Genomic DNA, 14,790 nt, shown 5'->3' on the forward strand with positions numbered 1-14,790 from the left:
AATTCCCCTCTCAGCCAAGGAAGCCCATTGGATGATCTTGGGCAAGGCACACACTCTCAGGCCCCAAATCCCCCATTATAGGTTTGCCTTAGGGTTGTCCTAAGTCAAAAAAACAACTTGAGGTCACACAACAGCTCTATACAGCTTGGGTCCAGGTTATTTGAAGGACTGTATGCGAATAGCCAGTGTGGTGTAGTGGTTTGAATGCTGGACTACAACTCTGTAGACTGCAGTTCGATGTACATGAGTGTTTTAAAGCTTTTATTGGGTCGGGGCCACAACAACAGCAACAGCAAACATACACACATACATAACATTGCTGTCAATAAACACCATGAAGGAAAATTTACATGTGCAAGAGAGTTTTTAAAGCTTTTATTGGGTCAAGGCCTCCATTTCTTCTCTGGAATGTCCTCCATTTTGTGGTGAGGACATCTGGTCGCCCTATTGAAGGCACACAACAACAGCAACAACAACAACATACATACATATATAACACAGCTGTCAATAAAAACATGAAAGGAAATCTATACTTGAGTGTTTTAAAGCCTTTGTTGGGTCAGGGCCTTCATTTCTTCTTGAATATCCTCCTTATTGTGGTGCCTGGTCCTCTTTTGTGGTGAGGACATGTGTGAAGGCACACAGCAACAACAACACCACAAGAGAGAGGGAAATGATACTAATAATAAAAGATGAATGGGAAGGCATGGGAAGGGAGCCGTCCAGGCAGTAGGACCCTGCGGGAGGGGAAAGAGGGAAACACACACCCACAACACCACACACACACCACACACTCACACCAGCCAGGGAGGAGGAGGAGGACTAGGGCCAGTTGTGAGTCAAACGGAGGGAAGCGGGAGGAACCGGGGCTCGCCTCCAGTGGAGCAGCAGCGGCGGCGGCAAAACCCGCAGCGCCCTCCCGGCCTGGGCGCCTCCTTCCCGGCCGCTGGAGGAAGGCGAGGCCCCGGGTGCCAGGAGGGAGGCATTATTGGCGGGGCCCTCCCTCCTTCTCTGCCCCATTCATCGCTTCCAGGCTCCTTCCAGGCTCCATGGGCTGAGCCTTTGCAGCAGCAGCACCACAGTTGGAGACGGCGCTGTTGTTGTCGTGGCTGTTGTTGTTGTTGTTGTTGTTGCAACCTCCTAGGCCTCCTTCCCTGCCAGGCATGTAAGTGGAGGACCCTTCCTTCTCCCTTCCCAGGCCCCAGGTGGGGTGGGCCCATTTTCCTCCTCCTCCTCCTCCTCCTTTTTCTTCTCCTTCTCCCTCTCCTTATTATTATCATTATTGTTTGTTTTTATGTTGTGTTGCGTTGTCTTTTGGTGCATTGCCCCTTTCTTTCCCTGGGTCTCCCTTTTTGGGGAGTGGGTTTGTGAGGGGGGTATTTGGGGGCTTGGAGGAAAGGGACCCTCTCTATTTACTTGTTTGTTTATTTTTTGCAGGGCCTGACACACACAGAAAAACACACAGACACAAACGCATACACAGGGAAACACACACACATTCAAAAACACACACACAGAGATAAACTCATAGAAACACACACACACACACACACAAACAGAGAGAGATACAGAAACACAAACACAGAAAGAGAAAAATACAGAAACACACAGAGAAATACACACAAACACACAAACAGAGAGAGAAACACAGAAAAACACGCACACACACATATAAACATACACACAGAGACACATACACACACAGAGACGTACAGAAACACAAACAGAAAAACACCCAAAGAGAGAAATACATACAGAAATACACAAACACACAGGGAAACACACACAGAGAGAAATACACACACACACACAGGGAGAAACAGAAAGAGAAATACATACAGAAACAAAGAGAGAAAGAAACATAGAAACACAGAGAACACACACACACAGAGAGAAATACAGAAACACAAACACAGAAAGAGAGTGAAATACATACAGAAACACACACACAGAAACACACAAAATGAGAAATACATACAAAAACACAGAGAAACACAAACAGAAATACATTAGAAACACATACAGAAGCACACACAAACACACATACAGAGAGAAACATACAGAAACACACACAGAGAAATACAGAAACAAATGCATACAGGAACACACACAGAAAAACACAGACAGACACAGACAGACATACAGACAAACAGAGAAATACACACAGAAACACACACACAGACACAGACAGACATACAGACAAACAGAGAAATACACACAGAAACACACACAGTAGGACTTTCCAGGAAAATGGAGGGCCTGACCAAAGCTAAAAGCTCAAAAAACAAAACAAAACACACTCCTAGAAATGAAAATCGACAATTAGTCCTGGTCAGAATGGAGGACATTTTTGTGAAATTCCTCCTGGACTTGAAATGTAGGACATGTCCTGGAAAAGGAGGATATCTGGTCACTGTCCACACAGACACACACACACTTGTATTTGTGTGTTTATGTGCCTTCAAGTCACCTCTCAACTTATGGCTACCCTGTGAATCTATTTCGGTTTTTAGGCAGAGATGTTGTTTGACCAGTTCTTTCCTCTGAAATACAACCTACAGCACCTGGGATTGGTGGTCTTCCATCCAGGTACTAACCAGGGTTGAACCTGCATAGCTTCCAAGATCAGACAGGATCTGGGGCCTTTATGGTATTTAGGCCTCTCTCTCTATATATCTATATATCACTCCTCATGCTTTTCTTTTTTCTTCTTATTTTTAGTGCATTGCAGTGCTTGCTCCTTCCACTCCTTGCAGATGCAGATAGAGTGCCAGGTTGAATGGGAGGCAGAATGAGGGAAAAAAAGGTGTTGGTAGTGCCCTTTTTGCTACTATTTGTAGGTGCTTAGAGATGAAAGTAACTCTCCACACCCTCCTGGATGTTGTTGTTGGGTTTTATTTTTTTTGGGGGGGGGGGAGACCAGCTCTCTTGGGCAGAGAGAAGGTGCAAAACCTTGCAAAAACTACCAATCCACCAAAACCTGCCTCCCACTTTTTCTGTTTCTCCAGTGCACCAGTAATGTAGTTTAATGTCACTTTTCAATGCCGCAGCTCTATCCTACTTGGATTGGTAATTTTTTGCAAGGTCTTCTGCCTTCTCTTTGTCCGAGAGGGCTGGTTCCTCACTGAACTACAAATCCCAGGCTTCTGTAGGATGGAGCCAGGACAGTTAAAGTGATGTCAAACTGCATGGTTTCAGTGGTCCCCAAACTGTGCCCGAGATTTTGGACTTCAGCTCCCAGAAGCCTCAGCTATGTTGCTCAATAGTCTGGGATTCTGGGAGCTGAAGTCCAGACTCCCTTAAAAAGCACAGTTTGGGGACCACTGGTGTAGATGCATCCTATACTGTAGAAACCATGCAGTTTAACACCGTTTTAACTGTCCTAGCTCCATCCTACAGAAGCCTGGGAATTGTAGTGTGGTGTGTTGCCCTTTCTCTTTGCCACTGTGGCACCAGCAGCGTTGCAGTGTGGGTTGAACAACAGAGGGTTCCAGTTTAAAAAAAAACACACATACACACACACACAAAGCTTGCCTGGTGAAGCTTTGTAGGGGCCCAGCTTTGAAACCTTTGGGGGACGAAGCATTGTAGGGCTGCTTCCTGCCTTCTTCTTCCTCCTCTCTCTTTCCTCTCAGCCGCCACTGTGTTTTGTTTACTTCAGGCTTCCCCATTTGCGTGGCCACAGCTGTTGGAGAAGGAAGAAGGAGAAGGCTGGAGCCCAGTATGCCTGCCTTGTTCACTTCCTAGGTAGCTAGATTCCTTGCCCAATAAATTAGGGAGGGGTGTTTTAAAGCAACATCCATCCTTCCCTTCCCTGCCCAAATCTGTTTGTTACCCACTCATGGTGACCCCATAGATGAGACATTTCCAAGACCCCGTGTCCTCCAATGGTTTTGCAAACTCAGGCCCATGACCTCTCTAATTGAGTCCATCCATCTAGTGTGCAGTGTTCCTCTCTTTCTACCATCCTCTACCTTTCCAAGCATTATTGTCTTTTCTAATGAGTTTTGCTTTCTCCTGATGAGGCCAAAGTATGACAGCCTCACTTTGATCATCTTGGCTTCCAAGGAAATTTCAGGCTTGATCAGTTCAAGGTCCCATTTGTTTGTCTTTTTAGTTGTTCATGGTCGTCTCAAAATTCCAGTCTAGCACCACATTTCAAATTAGTTGATTTTCTTCTTATCTGTTTTTTTCACTGTCCAGCTTTCACATCCGTACATGGTGCTGGGCAATACAATGGCTTGGACGATTCTAACTTTAGTGTTCAGTTGTATATCTTTACTTTTTAGGATCTTGTCTAATTCTTTCATAACTACCTTTCCTATTCCGTTATTGTTGTTGTTGTTGAATGCCTTCAAGTAGTTTCTGACTTATGGCAACCCTAAGGTCATAGGGTTTTAGTAATAATAATAATAATAAGTTTTATTTATAGACCGCTATTCCACAATGATCATAGCGGTGTACAGTAAAAATTGCAATACAAAATTTTTCATGGCAAGACTTGTTCTCAGTCTGAGGCCAAGAGTGTGTGACTTCCTCAAATTACCCAGTGGGTTCCATCACCTAAATGAGATTCGAACCCAGGTCTTCAGAGTCATAGTCCAGCACTCAAACCACTATGCTAGGCTGGCTGTTATTGCCTTTCCTAGTTATCTTCTGATTTCTTGACTGCAGTCTTCATTCTGATCATTATGGAGAGGTGTTTTAAAGCAACATCCCAACATCCTTCCCTTTACTTCCTCTACTCCCAGTCTCCCAAAATGCACCACAATAAACCCCAGAACTCTCCATCTTCATCCAGTGTCCTCTTTCCCTTTCTGTTTGTTGGAAGGTAGAGAATTGGTTTTATTTTTTTTCCTGGTAACAGTTTTCAGACTATTGTACTTGTGTGCCTTCAAGTGTTTTCAACTTAAGGCAATCCTAAGGCAGATGCAGGTATGAGGGAACACTAAGCTAATGCAGTCGTACCACTAACTGAACAGTAAAAGTGGTGCAGTGAGAGAGATCTTAACTCATTTTGTGTATGTGTGTGTGTTGTGTGCTTTCAGGTCATTTGGACTTATGGTGATCCTAAGGTGAATCTATCATGGGGTTTTCTTGGTGAGATTTGTTCAGAGGGGGTTTGCCATTGCCTTCCCCTGAGGCTGAGAGAGTATGACTCACCCAAGGTCACCCAGAGGGTTTCATGATTGAGCGGGGATTCGAATCTCCAGAGTCTAGTCCAACACTCAAACCATGCTGGCTGTCTATACACCCCATCCTACAATGGGTGAATGAGGCAGAGCTGTGTGTCATGGGTCATGTCAGAACTGTTGTTGTTGTTGTATGCCTTCAAGTAATTTTGGATTTATGGTGATCCTAAGAGATATTCTGGGACTGAGAGCGTGTCACTCGGCCAAGGTCGCCCAGTGCATTTCTATGGCTGAGCGGGAAATCAAACTCCAGTCCAGTGCTCCAACCACTACACCACACTGGCTGTCAGAACTGAGTACAGCACCTGATAAGATGTGCTCTCAATTGCAAACCCAGACTTGTGGTTGTGTGCGTTGGTGCATTGTTTCTTTAAATTAGTCTCTGGAGAGAATAACATTGTTCCAAAACACACTGCAGAAATAATCCTGTTTGAGACCGCTTTAACTGCCTTGGCTCAATGCTAAAGAGTTCTGGAAACTAGTTTTGTGAGACATTTAGCCTTTATGTCAGAGAGCTCTGGTGCCGCAATAAACTACAATTCCCAGAATTCTGTAGCACTAAACCAGAGCAGTTAAAGCGGTCCCAAAGTGGATGACTTCTGCAGTGTATTTTGGACCATGATTTTTCACCACTTATTTTAAAAGTTCTGTAGGACATTAGAGTGTTAGGTTATATTTCCATGCTTTTAAGCAGCAATGATTACAGTTATAATTTCATGTTTTTAACAAGTTGTTGTGTGCCTTCGAGTATGTTTTTGAACCTGGGGACTTTATGGGAACTTCTTGGGCTGAGAGTCTGTGACTTGTCCAAGGTCACCGAGTGGGTTTCATGGCTGAGCGGGAATTCAAACCTTGGTCTCCTGAGTCATAGTCCCAACGCTGAAACCACTATGCTCCACTATCTTTCTTTAAAGAAGTAGAGGGTTGTTGTTTATTTACCCACACAGCATAGTGATATTCTTGAGAAATGCAGCATGTGCTTCATGAAAGATCTCAGTGCCAAGTCTCTAGAGCAGTGATTCCCAAACTTTGGTCCTCCAGGTGTTTTGGACTTCAACTCCCGGATGTCCCTGCCATCTTGGCCAACAGTCAGGAATTCCGGGAGCTGAAGTCTAAAACATCTGGAGGACCAATGTTTGGGAATCACTGCTCTAGGGAATATGCACGTGAAATACATGTTATGGTAGTAAAAAAAAAAACCTCCATTGATTTTTGTGTCAGTTACTTAGGTATAAACCTCTATGATGTTGGCTTCAGAGCTTGTTATATAGTCAGCCCTCCATATCCACACAGGGATTCAATCATCCACAGCTTGAAAGTGTGTGTGTGTGTGTGTGTGTGTGTGTGTGTGTGTGTGTACTTAAATGCAACCTCTGGAACTCCCTTCCACAGGAGGCTAGGCTAGCCCTTTTCTCACTAGCCTTTCGTCAGTAAGCAAAAACATTTTTATTTAAGAAGGCTTTTTAACATAATAACCATGACAAGGTGGTTTTATATGGGGTGTGTGTTTTTAGTTATGTTTTAATTTTTTGTACGCTTTTAATGTTAATTTTATATTGCTTTAATTAAATGATTCAACTGTTTTTAAATTTTTACCCTAAAGTGTTTTTATCTTGTGAACCGCCTTGAGTCCCTTTCAGGGAGAAAAGTGGTATTAAAACGAAATGAAAAAATAAATAAATAGATTTTAACACTTTGTACAAGGGACACCATTTTAATAAGTGTTTAATTGGGACTTAAGCATCCACAGATTTTGTTATCTGTGGTGTGTGTGTGTGTGTGTGTGTTCTACAACCAAACTCCAGCAGACACCAAGGGCCCACTGTATATTTTTTCTCTACCCAGGTAACTCTGAATTCATCTAGAGGTGCATTTCTGGGAACCAGCGTCATATTTGACGTTACTGCTTTCAACAGGGTAGGCAAAAGTTTTGGTAGCCACTGGCAAAAGAGCCACAATGGGGAAGGATATGACTGCCCATTGCTATGTGCTAGTGATGGGATAGAGAGGTACATCTGGATGAGGAAGTCTCAAAACTTTTCTCCGATGTGGGTGCATCTACACTTTAGACATACACTCGTCCCTCCATGTTCCCTGGGGTTAGGGGCACATGACTCCTGTGAATGTGGAAAAGCAACAAATAACAAAACCACTATGTTTTTACCTGAGAGAACACCTCTCTAGGAAGCTCTAGGTTGTCCAGGGCAACTCTGGTCAACATCTGCCAGACATTGACCATAGAATTGCACTGGAGGGGTTAGAAATGCCAAGTCGAGTGTTCTCTTTAGGAATCTCTAGGTCCTTCAGTGCGACTTTTGGTTACAGTTCACCATAGAGTTGCGCTAGAAGACCTAGATCAGGGGTAGGCAACCTTTTTGAGCCGGGGGCCGGGTTGCTGTCCCTCAGACAACTGGGGGGCCGAAGTCAAAAAATAAATAATTAAATAATTTTTAAAAATTAAATATATAAATAAACCAGGACAAATGTAGGATAAAATTTTCAAATGGAAGACACTTTTTTTAAAAAAATGGAGGACACGCGAAAAAATTTGCTAATTTTTTTAAAAAATGTTAATATAAATGCATGTTTCTGAGGCTTCTATAGACAATTGCCCCCCAAAGGCCCCAGCGGCAATCGGCGGCAGGACCAGGCTGGGGCCGGTCCCAAGGCCTCGCCGGGCCGCATCCGGCCCGCGGGCCGCAGGTTGCCTACCCCTGACCTAGATGTTCCTGGAGAGAACATATTAATAAAATCTGTGAAAAATCAAATACGCAAAAGTCAAAGCTGCAAAAGTGGAGGGGCGAATGTAATGCAGTTTGACACCACTTTAGCTGCCATGGTTGCATCGTACAGAATCCTGGGATTTGTCGTTTGGGGAAGCACCAGCACTCTTTGGCAGAGAAGGCTCAGGACATTGTAAAACTACAGATCCCATGATTTCATTGGATGGAGCTAAGTTGCAAAACACACTGCAGAAAAAAATCCAGTTTCAGACTGCTTTAACTGCCCTGGCTCAATCTAGGGAATTCTGGGAACTAGTTTTGTGAGACATCTAGCCTGCTCTCTGTCAGACAGCTCTGGTGCCACAATAAACTACGATTCTCAGGATTCCCAAGCACTGAGCCAGGGTAGCTAAAGCAGTTTAAAACTGGATTATTTCTGCAGTGTGGATTGGACCTTAGTCTACCTGCTTCACAAGGTTGTTATAAGGATAAATGGAGGGATGGAGAAGAGAAGAAGCTATATATGTGTTGTCCTTTGTGCCATGTGGAGGCAAAACAGCTAAATATGTACACAATAAAGTTGGATTTCTCTGTATGAATGCAGAGGTCTGATCTCCTTATGTGGAGAAAAACCTCACTCTGCAAACTGGATACATTTGCTGTTAAGATTCTTCTTAACATTCTTGTTTAAGTAAGGTTTATTTGTTATTTGGCTTGAGAATTTAAAAGATAAACTTCTATTACAGACATGGGTCCTTTCACACTACAGCCTAAAATTGCGGTGGTGCCATCCTTTATAATTGTGGGATTTGCAGTTTAGAGCCAGAAAGTTCTAGTGCCTCATCAAACTACAAACTCTCCAATACTATAGGATGCAGCCATGACAGTTTTAGTGAAATCATAGTGCTATAACTGTGTACTGTAAAAGGGTCCATGGTGTATCTGTATATCTCTTAATGCTGTACTATTTAATATCCGCTATCTTTTTCTTTCTGTTTTCTTATAAAATATTGAGCAGGTTAATTATTACTGTTGTTTTTGTTTCTAGGTAAATGTGTTTGACTGCTAACTTCTTATTCTGAGAACACAGTTGCTAAATTTGGTTACCCTGAGTGGAGTGTATTTTGAATGTGCCAATTTTTGTAGCACATTAATTGTGGTTGGTTGTTGTGTACCTTCAAGTCATTTCCGAATTATGGCTAATCATGTCATATATCATGAGGTTTTCTTGGTATGCTTTGTTCAGAGGAGGTTTTACATTGCCATCCCCTGAGGCTGAGAGCTTGCCCAAGGACACACAGAGGTGGGAATCTAACCCTGATCTCCAGAGTCATAGTCAAATCACTATGCCGTGCTGGCTTCGGAAATAATATAAGCAGGTAGGATGAGGTGAGGGTAAGCATTTACGTTAAGGGCAAGCAGCTCATGACCCTCCAGATCAGGGGTAGGCAACCTTTTTGAGCCGGGGGCCGGGTTTCTGTCCCTCAGACAACTGGGGGGCCGAAGCCGGGGGGTGGAGCTTCCACCCTCCGGGGGCGGTGCCACACACTGGGGGTGGAGCTTCCACCCTCCAGGGGCGGGGCCAGTGCTGGAGGCCTCGTCCTCTTTCCGGCCCCCTAACGGGCCCCAGGCCCTGTCAGGGGCCCGCAAAAAAGCCAAACGGCGGGCACCAGCACTAGAGGCCTGGCCCTCTTTGCCAGACCTGCCACCCCCCATCTCACATTCATTCTCTTTTCTTCCTCCCTTTTCCTTCTTCCATCCCTTCTTCCTTCCCATCTCCCCTTCTCTTTCTCCTTCCTTCCTGCCCTATGTCTCCCTTCACATCCCCCATTCCCTCATGTCTGTCTTCCTCCCTCCCTTCCCCATCTCTCCCTCCACACATATTTCAATCCGTCTTGCCTTCATTTCCCTCTTCCTTTCTTCTTTCTTCCTGGCTCTCTTCTCTTCATCTCTGCCTCCACACAGCTCTTTCTTTCTTTCCATCCCTTCCACTCTCTCTCCTTCCTTTCATCTCTTTCCTTCTTTCCACCCATCTTTCTCTTCCTTTTCCTTCCCCCTCCCTTTCTCATTCTCCCCTTTCCCTTTCTCTCCCTCCACCTCTGTTCCTTCCTTTCTTTCCTTCCATCTGTCTCTCTCTTCCTCCCTTTTCCTTATTCTTCCCTTTCTATTTCCCTTTCACCTTCTTACTACCCTTCCATGCCTTTCTTTCTCCATTTCCTTTATTCCCCCTCTCTCACTCTCCCTTTTACTCTTTCTTTCTTTCCTTCCATTCATCTCTTTCTTCCTCCCTTTCCTTTATTTCCCCTTTCTTCCTTCCCTCCATTCCACCTCTTCCTTTATTTCCCTCTCCCTTTCTCTTCCCCTTTCCTTCTTCCTTCCCTCCCTCCTGTCTTCCTAGCTCCCTTCCCTTCTTCCCCTCTCTCCCTCCACACCTCTTTCCTTCCTTCCTTCCTTCTTTCCCTTCCTGCTGGAGGCAGAGGTCCATCCCTTCTTCCTTCCCATCTCCCCTTCTCTTTCTCCTTCCTTCCTGCCCTATGTCTCCCTTCACATCCCCCTTTCCCTCATGTCTGTCTTCCTCCCTCCCTTCCCCATCTCTCCCTCCACACATCTTTCAATCCTTCTCGCCTTCATTTCCCCCTTCCTTTCTTCTTTCTTCCTGACTCTCTTCTCTTCATCTCTACCTCCACACAGCTCTTTCTTTCTTTCTTTCTTTCTTTCTTTCTTTCTTTCCATCCCTTCCACTCTGTCTCCTTCTTTTCATCTCTTTCCTTCTTTCCACCCATCTCTCTCTTCCTTTTCCTTCCCCCTCCCTTTCTCATTCTCCCCTTTCCCTTTCTCTCCCTCCCTCCACCTCTCTTCTTTCCTTTCTTTCCTTCCATCCGTTTCTCTCTTCCTTTTCCTCCCACCTTTCCTTTCTCATTCTCATTCTCCCTTCTCCCCATCTCTCCCTCCACACCTCTTTCTTTCCTTCCCTCCTTTCCACTCTCCTTCCTTCCATCTCTTCTTCTTTCCCTATCTTTCTCCCTTTCTTTCTCTCCCTTCCACTCTCTCTCCTTCCTTCCTTCCTTCCTATCCTCACTTCCCTCACCTGCTGGAGGCAGAGGTCCAGGAAGGAGGAGGCCAGCGGCTCCCCAAAGGCCCCGCCCGCTCGTGTGAGAGACCTTTGGCCTCTCGCGCGAACGGCCGCTTGCGCGACAGGGAGGACGCCGGCGCCCCCCCCAAAGGTCCTGCCCACTCGCGAGACCTTTGGCCTCTCGCGCGAGCGAGCGGCGCCTTTGGCCTCTCGCGCGAGCAGGAAGAGGCCAGCGCCCCCCCCCAAAGGCCCCACCCGCTCGCACGAGAGACCTTTGGCCTCTCGCGCGAGAGCGCGGCGCCTTTGGCTTCTCGCACGAGCAGCGGCTCGCGCGAGAGGGAGGAGGCTGGCGCCCCCCCAAGGGCCTGGTGCTGCTGCCGATTGCCGCCGCGGCAGCAGCAGCGGCCACGGGCTGGTCCCCTGGCCTTGGCGGGCCGCATGTGGCCTGCGGGCCGGGGGTTGCCGACCCCTGCTCTAGATATTGTTGGATTGGGATTCTCATGGTATTTCATCATTGGTTATCTGGCTAGGGCTGATGGGAATTGCAGTGTGCCAGCTCTTGGCAAGCTACACGTTTCTTGCCTTGGTTTAAATCAAAGGGGGGAAGGAAGGCAGTCCGACTAGTACTGAATGTTTTATCTTGCCAGCTTTCGAAGGCACTAGTTATGGTATACCTAGAATTCATCTCCATTTTATCTTCACAGCAACTCTTTAAGTTGAGCCAGCCAGAGAAGGGAAAAAAATATTTGATCCAGGGTTACAAATGCACTTTATACTCAAGTAGGCATTATTTCTGCAGTGAATAGCCTCAGTCAAACAAATCTGGAAACCACAGCTTGCTTATACCTGCTCTGCTCCCTGGGAGAGGCAGGAAAATATCAATAAAATTATTATTATTATTATTATTATTAAAACATTAAAAAGCATACTATATGACATTGTTGCAAACAAGCTTGTAAAATGTGGACTAGACAAGGTAACTGTTACATGGATTTGCAACTGGTTGACCAGCCGAAGTCAAAGGGTGCTCAACATTGGCACTTTTTCATCCTGGAGAGAAGTGACCAGTGGGGTCCCACAGGGCTCTGTCCTGGGCCTAGTACTGTTCAACATCTTTATCAGTGACTTGGAGGACAAAATTGGGAGCATACTTACCAAATTTGCAGATGACACCAAATTAGGAGGAATAGGTAATACTCCAGAGGACAGGATCAAAATTCAAAATGACCTGAATAGACTTGAAAGCTGGGCCAAAGCTAACAAAATGAAATTCAATACAGAGAAATGTACGGTACTGCACTTAGGGAAGAGAAATGAAATGCACAGATATAGGATGGGGGACACCTGGCTGAATGAAACTATGTGTGAAAGGGATCTTGGAGTCCAAATAGACCACAAGTTGAACATGAGTCAACAATGTGATGCGGCAGCTAAAAAGGCCAATGCAATTTTAGGCTGAATCAATAAAAGTATAGTGTCTAGATCAAGAGAAGTAATAGTGCCACTGTATTCTGCTCTGGTCAGGCCCCACCTGGAATATTGTGTCCAGTTCTGGGCACCACAATTCAAAAAGGACATTGAGAAACTGGAGCGTGTCCAAAGGAGGGCGACTAAAATGGTGAAGGGTCAAGGAAACAATGTCCTATGAGGAATGACTTAGGGAGCTGGGGATGTTTAGCCTGGAGAAAAGATTAAGAGGTGATATGATAGCCCTGTTTAAATATTTGAAGGGGTGTCACATCGAGGAGGGAACAGGCTTGTTTTCTGCTGCTCCAGAGAACAGGACCAGGAACAATGGATGCAAGCTGCAGGAAAAAGAGATTCCACCTCAACATTAGGAGGAACTTCCTGACAGTAAGGGCTGTTCAACAGTGGAATGCACTCCCTCGGAGGGTGATAGAGTCTCCTTCCTTGGAGGTCTTTAAACAGAGGCTGGATGGCCATCTGTCAGGGATGCTTTGATATGGATTTCCTGCATGGCAGGGGGTTGGACTGGATGGCCCTTGTGGTCTCTTCCAACTCTGATTCTATGATTCTATATATGTAAGATGGTTACATTTTTACTTGGAGTAATTGTATTTATAGTTACCGTAAGTAACTTCATGTTGTCCAACAAAAAATAAAGGGTATTATCTTAACTAACTAGTTCTTGGTTTTGTCAGGATAATTTAAAACCTCATGCATATGGGAGTGGGTGGGTATCTCTTCTGTAGAAGGATTAATCAGTTAACACACATTGACTTCATATTACTGTATATACTCATGTATAGGTCTAGAAATTTTAGTCAAAAAATTGACCCAAAAAACCTGGGTTGACTTATTTATGGGTCAGTGTAAGTACTGTACTGTACTTTTATCAAAAAGGGAACCATGCCCTGATGAAAAGTTATAATATCTTCTCGGAGCACCTAAAAGAAGCATTAACTCCTACTATCTCATCCATCCAGCCTTTAGGGTGAGCACAAACAGTTATGCCTGTCAACATTTTTAAAGATCTTTAGTATCATTTTCCTTTGCTTCATCCTTTACATCCTTTGTTACATGCTGCTAAGTTTTACCCTCGACTTATCCAAGGGTTATATCAAAATCCATAATTCTGGCCCCCAAACCTGTCCTCGACTTATACATGAGGTCGACTTATAGTCAAGTATATACCACATGTAAATACTGAAATGTTGTCATGGAAGAGAATAGTGAAAGTCCATTATTTCAGGATACTTCCTGGCATCTGAAATGCTCAGTCGCATATTGCATGCTTCCTGGGCACCAGGCTATAGCTTTGTGGTAGAATACATGCTTTAGATGGAGCTGGACCCAGGTTGATTTGTTCATTATTTATTACTTACATTAATATTCCATCTTTCTTCTAGTGAGCTCAAGGTAGTGTTTGCAGTTTCCTCCCTGGCTTGGCTTGTATCCTCACAATGACCCTGTAATATGCCAGTAGTTTAGGCTGAGAGAGTGAGTGACTGGCCCATGACCACATCATGACTTTCATGATTTTCTCAAATCTTGGTCTAAAAGTATAACCATTGCTCTGTGTTGTTTCCCAGGTTCAGTCTCTGGCATTTCCAGGTAAAGTACTGTCTGGTAGCCCAGTGTGAGACCTGAACTGATATTTTTAGTAGTAGACATGATTAAGGCTGTTTCATATGTTTCTTATCATTGTGAGGAAAAACCCTGTATGAGAAGTTTGCAAAGATTGGAAAGTTCTTCAAAATCGCTGTGTTCTGCCCACAATGTTCAGTAAGGGAATGAATCAGAACTACCAGTTTGCTATTTATGCTTCACCTTGGTTTTCTGCAGCTTGGAAGCCTAGAATAGAATAATAGAATCCTGAGTTGGAAGAGACCTCAAGGGCCACCCAGTACAACCCCCTGCCATGCAGGAATACACAAAGATCTAGCCTGTTTAAAATCCTCCAAAGGAGACTCCACCACACTCCTGAGGGACAGCTCTTACTGTCAGGAAGTTCTTCCCAATGTTGTGGTGGAAATTCTTTTCCTGTAGTTTGAATCCTTTGCTCTGGATCATAATCTCTGGAGCTGCAGAAAGCAAGCTTGCTCCATCCTCAATATGACATCTCTTCAGATATTTTTAAAAAAGCTATCATTGGCCCCATATAGACAGGCCAAAATAAAGCTGCTTCGGGTCACTTTGGAGGTATGTTGTTTAAATGTTGCATGCGTCCTAAGAGTCTGGAAGCTGCACCAAAGTCATGATCTAGTCCTAAGAACTGGAACATAGCTTTGGTGCAGCTTCCAAACTGTAAGGACACATGCATCATTTAAACAGCATACCT

General features: G+C 44.7%; 1 protein-coding gene across 5 annotated transcripts in view; it reads left to right on the forward strand.

The window, feature by feature from the left end:
* The first annotated feature begins 813 nt into the window (after positions 1-813).
* AKT1 (AKT serine/threonine kinase 1) overlaps positions 814-14,790 on the forward strand; it is a 161,438-nt gene continuing 147,461 nt past the window's right edge. For 4 of the 5 annotated variants that reach the window (XM_089522671.1, XM_089522668.1, XM_089522674.1 and 1 more), the window contains exon 1: positions 814-1,165. The gene's annotated coding sequence lies outside the window, so the exon portion shown is untranslated. Of the gene's footprint in view, positions 1,166-9,235; positions 9,295-14,790 lie in introns of those variants that run through there. The other variant, XM_089522672.1, reaches the window with a different exon arrangement.

This window comes from Sceloporus occidentalis, unplaced genomic scaffold (genome assembly GCF_023333645.1).
Source record: "Sceloporus occidentalis isolate IW3139 unplaced genomic scaffold, rSceOcc1.0.p SCAF_4, whole genome shotgun sequence".
NCBI classification, from domain to species: Eukaryota; Metazoa; Chordata; class Lepidosauria; order Squamata; family Phrynosomatidae; genus Sceloporus; species Sceloporus occidentalis.